At 41.7% G+C, this 15,361-nt stretch overlaps 1 long non-coding RNA gene across 1 annotated transcript in view; it reads right to left on the bottom strand.

Moving 5' to 3' along the window:
* Nucleotides 1-15,214, bottom strand: part of LOC121606770 — a 50,874-nt gene extending 35,660 nt beyond the window's left edge. Inside the window, exon 1 of the long non-coding RNA XR_006006848.1 lies at nt 15,008-15,214. This is a non-coding gene — a long non-coding RNA (uncharacterized LOC121606770). The remainder of the gene's footprint in view (nt 1-15,007) is intronic.
* Between the last annotated feature and the right edge of the window lie 147 nt (nt 15,215-15,361).

The following is a 15,361-nucleotide window of genomic DNA, read 5'->3' as shown; positions in this document are numbered from 1 at the left end:
CCTCGTCTCCCACAGAGAGGAGCTGTCAAGTGTTTGGGGTTAGTTAAACCGAGCCTGTGTGTCTCCCCAGTAATCTGCAGAAGGCCTGGGGAGGTAGAGAGCAGCCTGCCCTGCTGCAGCCTCAGGGCTCAGGGCAGATCTGGGACTGAGGTTGATAATGAGCAGGGGGATAAAGTAGAGTTATGGAGGTCTTATCACCCCGAGCCCCCGGGTCACACGGCACTGCTGGTGGTCACAGGCCGCTTAATCACTACAAAAACTCACAGCTCTACTCCACAAACACGTATTAGTTGCATATGAGGAGATGAATCTGCTTGAAAGCCACATTTTTATGAAGGGCAATGCATAACTACAAGTATGTTCTGTGTAGGCTACAGTTTTAGCACAGCCTCACATCACATTGTATATCTAAGTTTACTTGTTTATTTTGCATTATTTGTCCAAAATGTGACCCTCAAATTGACTGTGCTTTCTAGTGCAGTTGCTGGGAATCTTGAGGGCCGTGTGGCTTGACTCCTGGTCAGCTGAGCTGTAAAAATGGCCCTGGGTGATATCTGTGTTGGGCGCTGCACCCGGTCAGAGTGAGCTGTGTGGGGGTCAGAGAGGGAGACAGATGAGTGTGGTGAGGGGTTAGCCAGACCTCAGGCTGTGATTTGTTGAAGTGCATCAGACGGGAGTCGACCAAAATCTGAATAAATCACCTCAGTGGCACCAGTGACAAAACCTTGATAATGCCCCTGTTTTAAGTGCATTTGTGCGCCTCTAAACAGGCATCAATTAAGGTGAGCTGATAAGTGGGCCACTTGTTTAACCCCTTTTACCTTTTAAAAAGTAAAGAGTCACTTTTTTTATTTCAAACATCCCTTCTAGACATGTGTTAAGACATATAAGAATTCTCTGCCTGGAATAATGATGAATGAGTCTAATAATATTCTGTCTGATGTTTAAATGTTTAATTACCTAGTTGAAAATCCTTAAAATCACATCTGCTCCCTCATTTAGTCTAAAAATCTGATGTCTCCTACTTCACTGGAAAGCCCCTGCACACTGGAGGCTTCAAGCTTTCACATCACAATTGTATAAGCTACATATTGGACAGACATTAGCTTCCAAACTATCGTGCACACACATACAATTTCAGGTGAACACAGAGACAACAGATGAATTTATAAACTGCTTCCTCGTGTCAACTTCTGCACATTCATCATTCTGCACAGCGAAGGTCAAAAAACATCCAAGTGATGTATCAATAAGCACATTTTTGAGTGTCGTTGGACTTAAAGCCAGCCGAAGAAGATGTAGAAGATAACTGGAAGAGCTTCCCTCTAAAGTTGCAATGTTGCACAATGCAAAGTTGAATTGGCACAGCGGGGAAAAGGAGGTCAGTGTAACTTGTAGGAGGATCATGCATGAGCCCAGCCAGGATGAGACAAGCCAGTATTGTCTTACCATTACTATTCTTACTCCGGGCTGACCGCAGACACAGCAGCTGATGAAAAGATTGATTGGAGGAGGTTAAAAAGCCATTTGATACTGCTGAGTTTGATTAAATGACCTGTTTTAGGATTAAAACAGTATCAGCAGCAGCGGGCCAGCGGCTGACAAGGAACAGAGCTGCTTTCTGCTAATCACCATTATTCCACTTGTGAGGTCACGTTCTATTAGCCATTGGAAAAAAAAAATCTGAATATTTTTCACAACAAACGTCAACACAGATATTCAGAACGAGCAGCAGTAGTTCATCAGCGTTTCAATGGCAACAGCGGTGAAAACAGGAGCAGGCCTCCACTTCTCCCCTAATGTCAGTATGTATCCCATTATGGTTGTACTGTGCGGACAGAGGAGCTCTGCCTGCTCGCCACAGCTTTATTTATTTTACTGTCTTTCATCTGCAAACCACTACCAATCTGCATCAGAGGGAAATCCACTGTGTATCCCATAGGTGTCATTTAGGATTGATTCCCTGGAATTAGCGGATGTCAAAGTGGAACCATGTGGCTGTCTGTCTGTCCATCTGTCTGTCCTTACCAACACCTGTGATAAGGACACGGAGAAACTGCATATTACTGTCTTTGGTTAGCCGAGAGTTAATTATGGCCTCCGGGGATCTGCTGAAAGTTCACCTCTGGAGGATCTGTCACTGTCTGTTAAATAAGTGATAATAAGCAGGAAGTAAAATCCACTTCTATCCAGAAGAGATAAATGCTTCAGAGGCTGCTGTGTTAATGACAGATATTTTTGCTCTTGCTCAAACATTATGTGATGGAGCTGATCCACTAACCAAAAACACACTTGCTTGATTCAGATTTTCTGTGCTGCAAAACCAATAAAATGTCCAAATCCAGCCGCAGGAGACAGCAGGTTAAACACAATGATCAGCTACACTTCTTTCTTTTTCAGATGGAGGATTTTTTTTAAAGCATGCTCGTGCTCCTCTGGTTCACATGACCTCTTCAGACAAACGAATAAACCAACGTGAATCAGCTTTTAACCAAGCAGAAATCACAGTGATAGCTGGGCTCCAGCGTTGAAGACCATCATAGATCAGACTCAGCTCATTATTGATCATCATCTTTGAGTAGCTGTGGCTTCTTATTTAGATGCGTAGGCAGCACGAACTCTGATCCATAACCCTTTGGTTGTCTGAGAAATCGTGTAACAGTGAAGTAAACAACAAGACCACCAACAGCTTCAATATTGCTGATTTATCCTGGCTGTGTTTATCATATGAGTCTCAACACCACCACAGAAAAACAGGGAATCCATCATGAGGTCCTTAAGTGGTTCTTTGCTTGAATTTGGCAACGAGTGAGACTTTCAGGCTAAATTCAACTCTAACAAAGTGGTTTCACACGTAAAAGAATTTGTATGAAGAATGTCATTAAAATAGAGACTTTATATTCTGTCCTTTGCCTCGTCTCTTGCATGTATTTTTAGTGTGCTTGTTTAGCATCGTTTCACCTCTGTATTCAAAATAAAAGCCGCTGTTGACAGATTTTTCTTTACTTTTGTGTGTTTGTGTCTTCACATGTTGATTAGTGATTTTTAGATTTGATTAGATGAGACTTTAACAAACTTGTTGCATGTAGAAAAGCAAAGCAAGTTCACCATGAGACCAGAAGAAATATGAACAAGCAATTTCATGTTGCATTAAATTAAAATTTATTATTGTACTGAAAATTAAAAACAAACATTAATTCCAATATTAACATTATACACTGTAGCAGCAGAACAGAACATAAAACATCACACAACAACAATGTAAAATACATTATGAACAAGGACAAAAATTAAAGCATTTCAAAAGACAAAAATACATAAATTATGCAACATAAAAGTATGAGTAAATACAAGGAACACCATTTTAGTAGTATGGAATCTGGGAACAATTATTGCACAAAACATCCTCATAATCACAGTGACAAACCTCCATATATTTGTAAGGGATATGAAAAACTTTCCACATTGTATGTTTTACTTTGCAGAAATTCTTTTATCTCAATGTACAGGATACATAAATGAAGGTATTTGTCACTGGAAACCTAATTTGTCTGCGATGATCTATACAATGTGTAGAAATGAGCAGGTATTGACTGAGCTGTATGATCCTCACTGGCTCACACTGGGGCGGTTTGAAGTGGATACAGTCTGGTGGACTACAGGCTCTCTCATACTGTCCTCACTGTACTAAAGAAAAAACATTTTTCACCTTGTTTAAGGATCAATCCCTTCATATATACAGTACTTACAATTGGTACTTACGAGACTTTTATTTAAACAATATGGCTTCACTGATGTTTTTCACTGCATGAATTTCCATTTCAATGCAACGTGAAGTCATTCAAGCAATTCTTCCTGCATTTGGTAGAAAGAGAGAGTGATCCAACATGAAACATCTGCCACCTGATTGATTCCTGAATCAAATTGCCCATAGCAACAGCTCGAGCTCGGGCTTTTAAAAGAGCTATTTCACCCTAATACATGGCCCATTACCAAATAGCCATTCATCACATTAACCCTACCTCTAGAGAGCTGCCAGTGTCTCCGTCAGTACAGTGCCACAGTGCTCTCTGTCTCCAGTCAGGACACACTCAGCAGCATGTCCACTTTGCCATGACTGTGTTTACCTCAGGAATACACAAACGCAGCCTGCAGCAGGCTCTATTAACGAAGCGAGAGGAAACCTCTGCTGATGCACAGAGCATAGACTGATTGACCCTCTCCTGTTATATACAGAGACACTGTACTGCATGTACCTTATTTTGCAGGTTTCACAGTAATGTAAAACAGTACATTTTCATGTATTGGAAAGCAAAGTTTTTGCAGTCTACATGCAATTTATGCAGCATGCTTTTATCTCCGCTGTCCTTCTGAATAACCGTGATCTTTCTGATGAAGACAGAACACTAAAGGCTGGTACTAAATGTTCCAGAGAGGATACAACTGCAACAATCAGCGCACTCTCATAAAAACACAGACAACTATATTTTAAAAATTCACAAAAATAAACACTTTCGCCAAACCTTTAATTAGCATGAAGCCGTGCGCTTTAGCTGGAATCAAGGAGCTTCAGGCCCAGCTGTGGTGAGCCTGATTACTTAATAATATGGTGATAAACACAACTATCAATCAAAGCCCCTGACAGGACTTACAATTCAGGAGAGATCAGCCAAAATAAGAGCCGCTGACTCTCTCATTGTGGCGGTGTGCATGGGGGTGTGTAACAGGATACTCGCTAAGGTCAGCAATGAAGTTACTTGCACCAGCGTAATGATGGAAAGAAATAAAGTGTCACTTTTATTTACAGAGCGCAACTGCAGTAACTACAGCCGTCTCTAGAAAACAACAGTTGTGCAATCTGAAATCTGAAGTCACTCCGAGTAGAGGACGACAATGACACTATGTTTGAAACGCTGGTCTTAGCCACAGTAAACACACCTCACAGCACATTGAACATAAAGTCCTGCAGAGCACAATGCAATACGTGTCCAGTGGGGTTGATTCAGTCACATCTATCATAAACACACGAGCAAACACATTATAGTATTGTGTGTTTACAGCATATCAGTTACTGCCAATTAATACAGATGCACATGCTGTCGTATGACGTGAATGATGACGATGCTGCAAACCTAATGCTGAGACAGTCTTTGGGACGAGTGAAAAGACCTAAGCACCATGTCCACCTCTTTAATATGATCTCACCTCAAAATCCAACTTCCCACTCATCAAAATTACTTGTGATTTTGGGATCTCGACATACCTGAACGTATTTGTTGTAGTTTTTCTAAATCTCGCTCACAAACACAGACTTCACTGGAGTCATTAGAAGTGACACTTGCTAACTCGCTTTCCTAAAATCTACTTGTCACTTAAATAAATACAAACTGTCATAATTATATTATACCTGCACTGGTACGATAATTATACCAACGTTGTTCTAAAAAGCTTGGGATATGCCTGTAATAGACACAATGTCAGACAAAATAACGAACTGGCTTTGAAGTTACATGAAAGATTAAAAAAAATGCAAATTTAATTATTTGATTCCATTTTTCCAGACGTTTCAGTTGTGTTACGTTAAAATTTAACATTATTCAAGTAAATTATTATTCCAGTTTTTATCTTGATATCAATATAGCTAATTAATGATAATTTAGAAAAATCTGAAATATGGAATATTTTTGTTGAGCTCCATCAGTGCTTAACTAATAACTGATTGTCATATCCTCAATGCATGTCATTGCTGCTGGGTGAAAACCTTGTAACTCCCATTTCTGATGAATGACACAGTAAATTGTGTAGTCATCAGGCTGAAAACGGGCTTTCTCAGCTGTGTAATGTGGCCCAATGCAGGTTTTCATTCCACGACACCAGCATGTGTGTTTTATGTGCCTTGATAAGAAAGCAACTGGATGTTATCAACGCAGCGTTTCTGAGACTTTCTAAAATTCAGTTTACTTGTGTTCTCTTGATGAATTGTCCTGCTTATTGTGTCTGTTTTTACCTCTTGTTTTGGCTACTGCTCCGCTAATGTTGCTGCTTTCTGTTGGTCGAAGGTCTTCGCAGCAGTGATGGCGTGAAATAAATTCTGGCTCTGAGAGGTAAATCACTGCAGCTCCAGGGGACTGTAGCTATTCTCTCTCACCTCGCCACTTTTAGCAGACCGTGGCTGATTTCCTTCCTTGCGTGACTCCGGAGTGTAAACACGCAGCCAGAGTGACTCATCACTATTTCTCACTTCCATGGTCTGATATAAACACATGAAGGGGTCAGGTGTCATTTTGGGGTGGCGAGTGGGTGGGGTGGGTTGGGGGGGGGGGGGCAAGGGGGGCAGTATGTCTCCACGTAAGACATCTTCCATTCTCCAAAGAATTCACAGCTTCCTGTGGCCAAAGCCGCACGCCTGCCCACTCCAGCCTGGAGGAAGGAGAAAGAGAAATAGTGAGACACAGGGAGAGAGAGACGGATGGGCAATTTGGGTGATAGATTACCTTCTCTGCCATGGTGCTCTTCAGCAAAATGGAAAGAATGCAGTTGTGATGAGCCTGTGTGTCTTTTCAGCCCAGACAGGACAAGAAGAGAGTGATGTTGGAGACAAGATGGAGGGGATGAAGTTGGGTTCAATTGTGTGGCGTAAATGAATTCGGTTTCTTCTAGTGGCAATTATAAGTCATGAAACTGTGTTTACATGCGCCTGCCAACTTGTCTTTCGGGCAGATTGGCACTTTGTGAAAATGGGACGTCTTAGAAAGTCCTGATCAGCACTTTGCCCTCTTGAGCCCTGGAGTTACTGCAGGGTAGTCGGGGTGGAAGGGAGGGATAGCCACTTCCTGTCAGGCCCCAATCTGAAGAAGGGCCAAATACAGTCCAACATCAATCACTTTGCACTCCGCAGCTTTCCCAGTGCCATTGTTATAGAGCAGACCAGCGGAAAGAGGCCGGTAGCAGGTGGAAATAAAAAGCCCTTTGACAACTGGAGGCTAAGATTCCTCCCAAGATCGTCACAACATTTACAGAAGCCAAAGGGAGCAACGTCTGGCTGCCAGCGCCCGTCTGGACACACGCACAAATATTACAACATTCTCACATTCACTGATACAGTAACAGATGCAGCCATTGACAGCCATTACGGGCCCCCATGAGGTAAGGGGGAGACAGAGTTGCCAATATTTTAATCAGTGTGTGCACATGATGCTGCCATGGGCATGCACACATGTGCACAGAAATACAGAGACAGACAGGTGGAAGACAGCGGCACCAGATTCCTCCTACAACTACTGTTACAAAGAGACAAAACAGTGTCCTTCACAATAATATCTGCTGGAGTTCTCCCTTCAAATGACACTAAAATATGTTTTTAATCAGGAATGTTAATGAATGCAAACAGTAGCGGATAATGCACATACTAATTTTTGCAGTGATATTTATTTTCACTGTCACCCGATTGAAACAATTTGCCACAAGCATCACAACCATTCCTCTCACGGTCATACCTCAGTCAAACTGAACAATGCAGACATCACACACGCTCTGCTACAATCAGCTGAATCGCTCTATACAGTGTCCATCGAGGATAAACACCCATTTAACATTCACAGAAACCTTCAGCAGGACTTCTCATGATGCAGATTTGCCAAAATTTCACAAACAGGCTTCAAGCTAAAAAAACAGAGGGTTTCAGTTTGACACTCACTCAGCGAGGGTCATCCTGTGTTACTTTTACCTCATGATCTGACACTGAAGTCTGGCACCTTGTGTAACTTGATGTTAGATGGGGAAATTGGGCCAGTCTTATATTAAAAGACAACACAAATTAGCGGATAGAGCTTTGTGTCAATAACGGTCTTTTTTTTTTTTTTTTTTAATCATAGACACTTCAGACCAACTTTTTTTTTCATCTGGGCTTCCTCCCTTTACATACACAACCTCTACCTTTAAAGAAAAAGCGTGTACTATAACCCAGTGTAAGCAGGACTTTTCCAGATGTTAAAATGTCCCATTTTATTTCCTCTATTTTCACCTTATTAGCTCCGCAGATTTTATAATTTGTATATTTTGTGAGGGGCTAAACTTAAACATATGCAGGGAACAACTGACACAAGAAAGAAAATCGTGCACAGAAAATGAAGCAGCATAAATGATTTTTGACATCTTTTGTTGCATGGCCAGCTACTCAAATTTAGATTTTGTGAAATAAACAGATTTGCGCTACGCCAGTAATGCTTCACTTTGCCCTTCCTTCACAGGTTGCATTAGGACGGCCACAGCATTTGTACAGCATTAGCCTCTCCCTGGCACTGCCCACTGCACCCACTCCCCCTCCCCCACCGCTGTACTCCTCTCCTCACTTGGGATCACAGGCTAAAACCTGGCAGGATCACTGTCACATGATGCCCATGCGTGTGATGCTTCGCTGGGACCCCCCTCCACTCAGGAAATGCTCTCGGCCTTTTTCCCACCCTAGTGTTCCGCTGTGGAGAGCCGGGCATTACAACCGAATCCAGTTACCATCCCAAAGCATTCCTGACTGATTCCAACCACTGCTTGGCTATGGGTTCCCACAGACAATGAGGATATGCTATAATTTCAATCTGGCTGGAGCGCTGGGTATCAAGTTGTGAACTACCAAAGCTGTTTATGGCAGAACAGAGGAGTTTGAGCTCCACAATAGGCAATTACCATGCCCACTCACCCCCTCCCCTTCATTCAATTTGTGGTTTGTCTGTAGGTGGGTTCGGTTGTGCGCAGATTAAAAATAGCCAGCCCATTCCAGACAAAAACTGCGAGAGACATGGAACACACATTGCACAAATGATATCTCCCATTGTGGTGTACTGTTTGGGAATTCTTAATTGCTTTTTCCGAAGCAGTTTGCCACAGGAAAATCCCCCTTCAGAGCAAAGAAAAAAAGAGTTGGTGGGCTGTGCGTAAACATCATAGATATTATGTAAACGCGCATGTAAACACATACGTATAAACCCATGTCACCCCATGTGCACCCATCAAACTGCCATCATGGCAAGCATCAAAGGAGCTAACCTGCAGCAGAGCCGGTTGTGGCCTGCGTCTGCCCTCCCTCTCTCTTTTGTGTTCTCCACTGTGGTTTCTGCTTCAGCTCTTATTATTGATGTCTCTCCCTGCATCAGACAGACCATGATGGACCGGCCCTGGGAGGTGTGCAGGGCTGCAGGGTGGGGCACCAAACAGGCTCCCACTCACTGTGTGGGACCGAGCCTTGCTCGAAAGGCCTCAGTAGAGCAGAGGGGAGCGCCGAGAGGAAAACTTTTAATGCGTTTTCACTGGACTACTTCTGGGAATAAACAACTGGACATCAGTGCACAATTTTTTCTGTTAATTTGCATATTGATTTTCAGTATGTCAGTACTGATTTAACTCAACATGCATTAAAAATAAAAAATAGAACTAGATTGACTATAATAATTGATATCTGCATTTTTTAAAACAGGATTTATTTGGTTGACATGTTTTCAGGGAATTGTAAAATCAGCTGCCTTGGAGACATAAGATATTGTAGAAAGTACAGATAAATGACTCTTAAAACATCAGTCATGCAATTATTCAGCAATCCAAAAGCTAAATATTCAATATTAAATTTGAATGAAACTTCTTCTTCACTTTCAAATTAAACCATCCAGTATTTCAAACAGCTTTAAAGACCACACACAAACACACCGGTGGAACCCAGAAAACCTAAACATTTATGGGATGACAAATTCTGTCCTTCAGCATCTATCCAAAACGACCTGCTGTCAGTAACGTGGATTCACTTTGATAACCAAGCACCAGGGACTATAATTCATTTTTAAGTTGGACTGCTATCCATGTATATCTTGTATTTTTAGAAATATCCTAAAAATCCCCATTTTATTGTAAAACTTAAATAAATAATTTCTAATCTATCTCCTAATCTTGTGTTTTGTCTGTATCAATTGAAGATGAATAAACAGAAATACTGTACAACAGCCCACACTGAAACCACAGTCACATACTTTTCTTCATACTTTAACCTTGAAGTCCAAGCTTGAAGGGAGTAAAATATGCTCTTATGTTCGTTGTCTTTACATTGTTTTCTTTAGGCTTCGGGAGTCTTGTCCTGTTTCACACAGAAAACAGCTGGCCGACTTGCTACGAACAGGTATTTAAAATTATGGAACATTTTCCCTGCAAGTGCTAACCACATTTGGACAGTTTGGAATTTGTAAAACCTCTGGACCTGCCAAATCCTCCCCACTGCTGTCCTTCATGTCAAATTATGTGGTACTGCCTCTGATCACAAAATAAACCAGAAAGAATTTTACATATGTCTTTATTCTTTTTTTTCATTGTCTGAAAGGCACGTTGTCTTTTCGAGCTGTCACAAGAAAACACAACCAAATCTGCGTCGACACGTGACGGACTGAAATAAGGAAATGTGACGATGTGAGTGGGCTATCTGAAATTTGACAATATGGCACACCAGGGACTGCTGCGGGAAGACATGAGCCGCGGGGAGGCTGAGGTTCTCACATTAACGACTGCAACCGAGACACTGAGCTGCTTATCTGCTCTTAACAAAGAATGAAATATTATCCACGACACTAACGTCAAAAGACCTCATGGCCTAAAGCTTAGATCACTCTACTGAAACCTTCATTATTTCTGCTGTGAAGATGATAATGAGGTTTATAGTAACGAATTTTACACTTTATACCCCCCAAACATTCAATTAAAATTACTCATATTTAAGTTCAAAGTGCAATACATGCTTTTAGCCTATTCAAATATCCAAAATTAATCGACCACTCGGTTATATGAATTTATCAGTTAGAGCCGTAGTCTGCGATTCATAATCGCGTAGCTGTTTCTGCAGGTGTGCAGCCGCGCAGACAGGTGTGTGTGTGTGTGTGTGTGTGTGTGTGTGTGTGTGTGTGTGTGTGTGTGTGTGTGTGTGTGTGTGTGTGTGTGTGTGTGTTCGTTAATATACTAACAATAATGTCGTTTCAAATTTGTACATGTACACGTACTGCAAAGAAAAGGCTTATTAAAGAGAACATAGTGACACGTGTGGTAAATGTAAGGTGTGTAACAAGTTCAAATATATTTAAGAAAAAATGATCATGAAAAATCTAATTCTTCTTGAACGTATATCATTATGGCTGGTTGCAATCAGCCGTCCTGTATTATAAAGTGCGTTATTAAACCTGATTGAATCAAGTTTCTATATGTGCCATTCCAGACGCGAATCTATGACTGTCCTCTGCTCGAATCACGTGTGAGACTTTCTAAACAAATGAAACGCGATCAAACGTCAGAGCACTGAACTAAATGTGCCTGGCATCAGGTTAGTAACCGCCTCGCAATTCCCAGTAGCCTGTAACACCTGCAAGACGACGCACGGCCTGGAAATATAAGTTGACTCCACTGGGACAGCAGGTTCCCCACGATGCCGACCCGTTTAGGCTCGATGTCACGCTCAAGGACACTTCCGCAGGGCGGAGGTTTTTAATAAGTCTCTGTAGGCCTGTTTCTACAGCGGGCCTGGGCATCGCTGTGAAATTGCTGTGAAAAGCAACATCACCGCAAACAATTAATTAGTCAACCAAGTCAGTAAGGGACGACGCGCCGAGGGACTACTTTCCTTTGCGCCTTCATAGGCGGCAGGGCGCGCAGCAGCTATCTGGCCAAGAAAATTAAAAAGTCATCGAGCGCGCTTCTGCTGCAGCTGATTACTGGAGAGGGTGGTGCCCATCAAATACACTTCAAATCCATGTAGAGACCCAATGCGCGCAATCAGCGGTCTGCTAGCAATCCCGTCCTTTCTCGTTCACATAAACACCACTTAAACGAAAATATACACGGCCACCTACAGCGCAGGGAAAGTGATGAGGGGGTGCCCACCTCGACATTACACTGTTTTCAATTAAAACGACAAAGCCGAGTGAACTACAGGCGACACTGCGGAGACAAGGAGCCGGAAAGCCAATTAGGACGCATCTTAAAATGCCACTACATGCGTGTAATTAAAATCATCTCATTTAAGATTAATAGATTCATCCTAGAAATTACACAATTAATGTTCTCCTAAAAATGTAAAATAATAAGATAAGCATAACAACTATTTTTATTTCAGAGTTACTGTAATGTAAAGACGAGACAAACCAGCACCACAGCTTTAAAAAAAAAACAAAAAAAAACACACTTCTTCTTATCTTCAGTATTTCTGCGTAAAACTCATCAGCTTCTCACTTGTATGTTGCATTATTTAGATGTTTGTCCTTCGCACATTTAGTCCTACATAAGACGGGAAAACAAAATCAGAAAAATCTTCACGTTATTATCAAATAAATAAATAAATATTCTGCTTTTAAGCTCCAAACCAGGTGTAGGCCCTCTGACTAACAGGCTATTATGAACCATTTGGGAACTTGGAAAATCCGCTGTGTTAATAAATTTCGACTTTTTAACCATTATGAGATTTTTAAAATGTATTTAACTATTAAACGATTCTAAATAATATTCATACAAAAATTTAACATTTTCTCTCCACATTATATGGATGTTTTTAAATACACCACACGCGTGCAGTATCAAGAACTTAACCAATTAATTTAGGCAAGTTGTTTGCTCTACTATAACAGACTGTGCGATACAAATATGTCATTTCTGCTTCTAAACCTGATCCAAGTTCAAGGCGGGTGAATTTACGGCCAGCTGATCGATCACTCTGTCGCACTGTCCTCCAAACAAAGTCCCCGCGGCCTCTCGGTGACCCTCTGCGGCCCTCTTTCACCACCGAGGGCAGAAACTGGCTTATTTCTCAAAGACGATCGTTTGTAAAGAAAGTATAATGCATACATTTAAACTTAAACTTTCTCTGAGTCACTTTGATTCGGACCTCATCTGTTTCTGTGAGGCCAAATCAAATTATACCGCTGACCGCTGCAGCTGTTGGACCTATAATCCGCCGGGTGAATTTGCCTAATTGGTATGAATAAGCAATAATTTTGAACTTAACCATGTCGTGACTTGCTCAGATGATGGAGCACAGTGTAGCCTTGTAGTGTGTGAGATAACACAGCCTGAAATATCAAGATTTTAATCTGCAGTGATGAAACTAATCCTCAGAACAACGTTGCAAGACTAAACTGATTGCACTGTAAATATTAAAGTATTCTGTCTGACACTAAATTCAGGTTGTGTGAGAAAAAGGCCTAAACTATATCTTTCTTCCCTATTGGTGTAGTGTGGCATTGTACAAGAGCTGAAGTTGACTGAGGAAGAATAAGAAACCATTTATATGAACAACACGAATTTAAAGGGGTCCAGAATTGGTTTCAGTGCAGTAAATAACGGTAGACGGTCCGGAAAGCCTGTCAGGACTGTGCACTCTGCGGTGTACCTCCACCTAAGTGGCCGAGCATTCCTGAGGATGCAGCGCTGTCAAATATTTCATGATGGGACGTCATGGAAAAGTGCATGACTTCGTCTGCGATGGAGTAACAGGGAAGCTCTGACCTCGGGACTCAAGCCTCAGTAATGACGACCGTAATCTGCCACCGACGCTTTTATAAGCAGCTGCTTCCTCTGAAGGGGAAAAAATATTCTTAAATTCTGGATATATTGAAAACATCAAAATTTTTGATGATCTTGATGAAGTGCATTATTTTATTATGAGGAAACTTGTTATTTCTGATCGATCGTTGTCTTATCACTGCTGAACATTAAAACTTCCATAGTAGGTAATAAAAAATAACTGATTTGGGGCTTTTTACTCGTGAAAGAAGAATGCAGTGGGGAGTAGCGCATCACCATTTAATACTGATGGTTTGCGTAAACATTTACGCACGGACACTGGCTTTGAATGGACATGAAAAAATAAAAGAAATATATATGTATGAAGGCCTACATATAACAAAGAAAGAATAACATGACATGGGGCGAATGAGCATATGGGGGGTGGGGGGTGGCTAATGGAATGAAGTCATCAGCGGTAATTAAATGCAGTGGGCAGAGAGAGGACGGGAGCGCGCCTGCCCCCGGTGCGCGCTGGGTGGTCCCCTACGCTGATAAATGTGTGGCCCTCACTCCAGGCGAGAGGCCGAGCAGGCACCGGTTAAAACAATACTTACATTCATTTATCCATGGGCTTAAATCTCCTCTGCAACAGCAAAAACTAACAGTGGCACGTCTGTCACCTTCGGGCTGACAATGAAAATTTGACAATGAATTGTGTTCTCGCTTTCCATGTGCCAAACTGCCTGGGACAAAAAAAGGCATCGCGTGTTTTGGGGGATGAACAGTTCCGGTAAACATCAATAAACTATTTCATATTTCAGTTATAAATCGAAATTGATTTCAAATATGTTTCTTCAAAATAGACTTCTCAGCATGCTGCCACATTATTTTACGGAAAAAAAATATTACCGAAGCTATTGGTGACCTTTACGCACAGGCAACAAAGTCTCCAAACACTGTCTAGTTTTACGCACAGAGCAAAAATATTCTTCCACTATTTTCTCCGGTGTTATTTTCCATTGTGTCAAAAGCAACAGTCGTAAGCATCCACTCGAAACATTAAGGCACAACAAGCTCAACTAACTGAACCCACGGAGAGGCAAAAGGCTGCAGACTGCAGCTATCGAGATCTCCAGGGAACAATAAGCAACCTACTGTCAACAGTTTTAGGTTATGGACTGATCGTCTTTCAGTAGCTCTCACTCACAGCTGTATAAAAGGCAGTAAAACGAAGCAAAATTAAGCTTTTCGACTTTGGAAACACAAACAAACAGACTGGTGCGCGTCTCCCTCTGAGTGAATTACAACTCAGTTAAAGCAAAAACATTCTGTAGAGCTTGTGGCATAATTTCCTTTTCTGGTTATCCTACACGATATGATGACATATAAAACAAACCAAGCTTTCCATGTTCACTATCGTGGCACCAAATTAAAGCGGCCACGGATCTGAAGGTGATATTCTGACTGAAAAGTGATCGATTCACTTTACCTTAATTCCTGGATCATTCGAGGGTAAACTGCCTGCAGGAGTCGATCTCAAGTCCCCGTCCGAGTTTCTGTGCACACAGTGCCGCAGAGCTTCCACCTCACTCCTCCTGCGTCCCTGCGTAAATATTATGACTGCATTACACAAACAATATTCATGTATGAAAACGTCCAACATCTACGCTGCGAACAGACGGGCATATCGCATCAGATTGAGTATTAGCTGATCTAAACGGGGCTTTTGCTTGATTTTTTATTTAAAGAAGGCCACGGAAAATGTTTACATTTTGCTGTATAAACATCCTGCCCATGTTCCTGTCTATCTTTTACAGAAATCGGGAGGGTGGTTTTGAATATG

This window comes from Chelmon rostratus, chromosome 1 (assembly GCF_017976325.1).
Source record: "Chelmon rostratus isolate fCheRos1 chromosome 1, fCheRos1.pri, whole genome shotgun sequence".
Lineage (NCBI taxonomy): Eukaryota > Metazoa > Chordata > Actinopteri > Chaetodontiformes > Chaetodontidae > Chelmon > Chelmon rostratus.
Note: the sequence above shows the minus strand (reverse complement) of the source record. Positions and strands in the feature narration are given on the sequence as shown.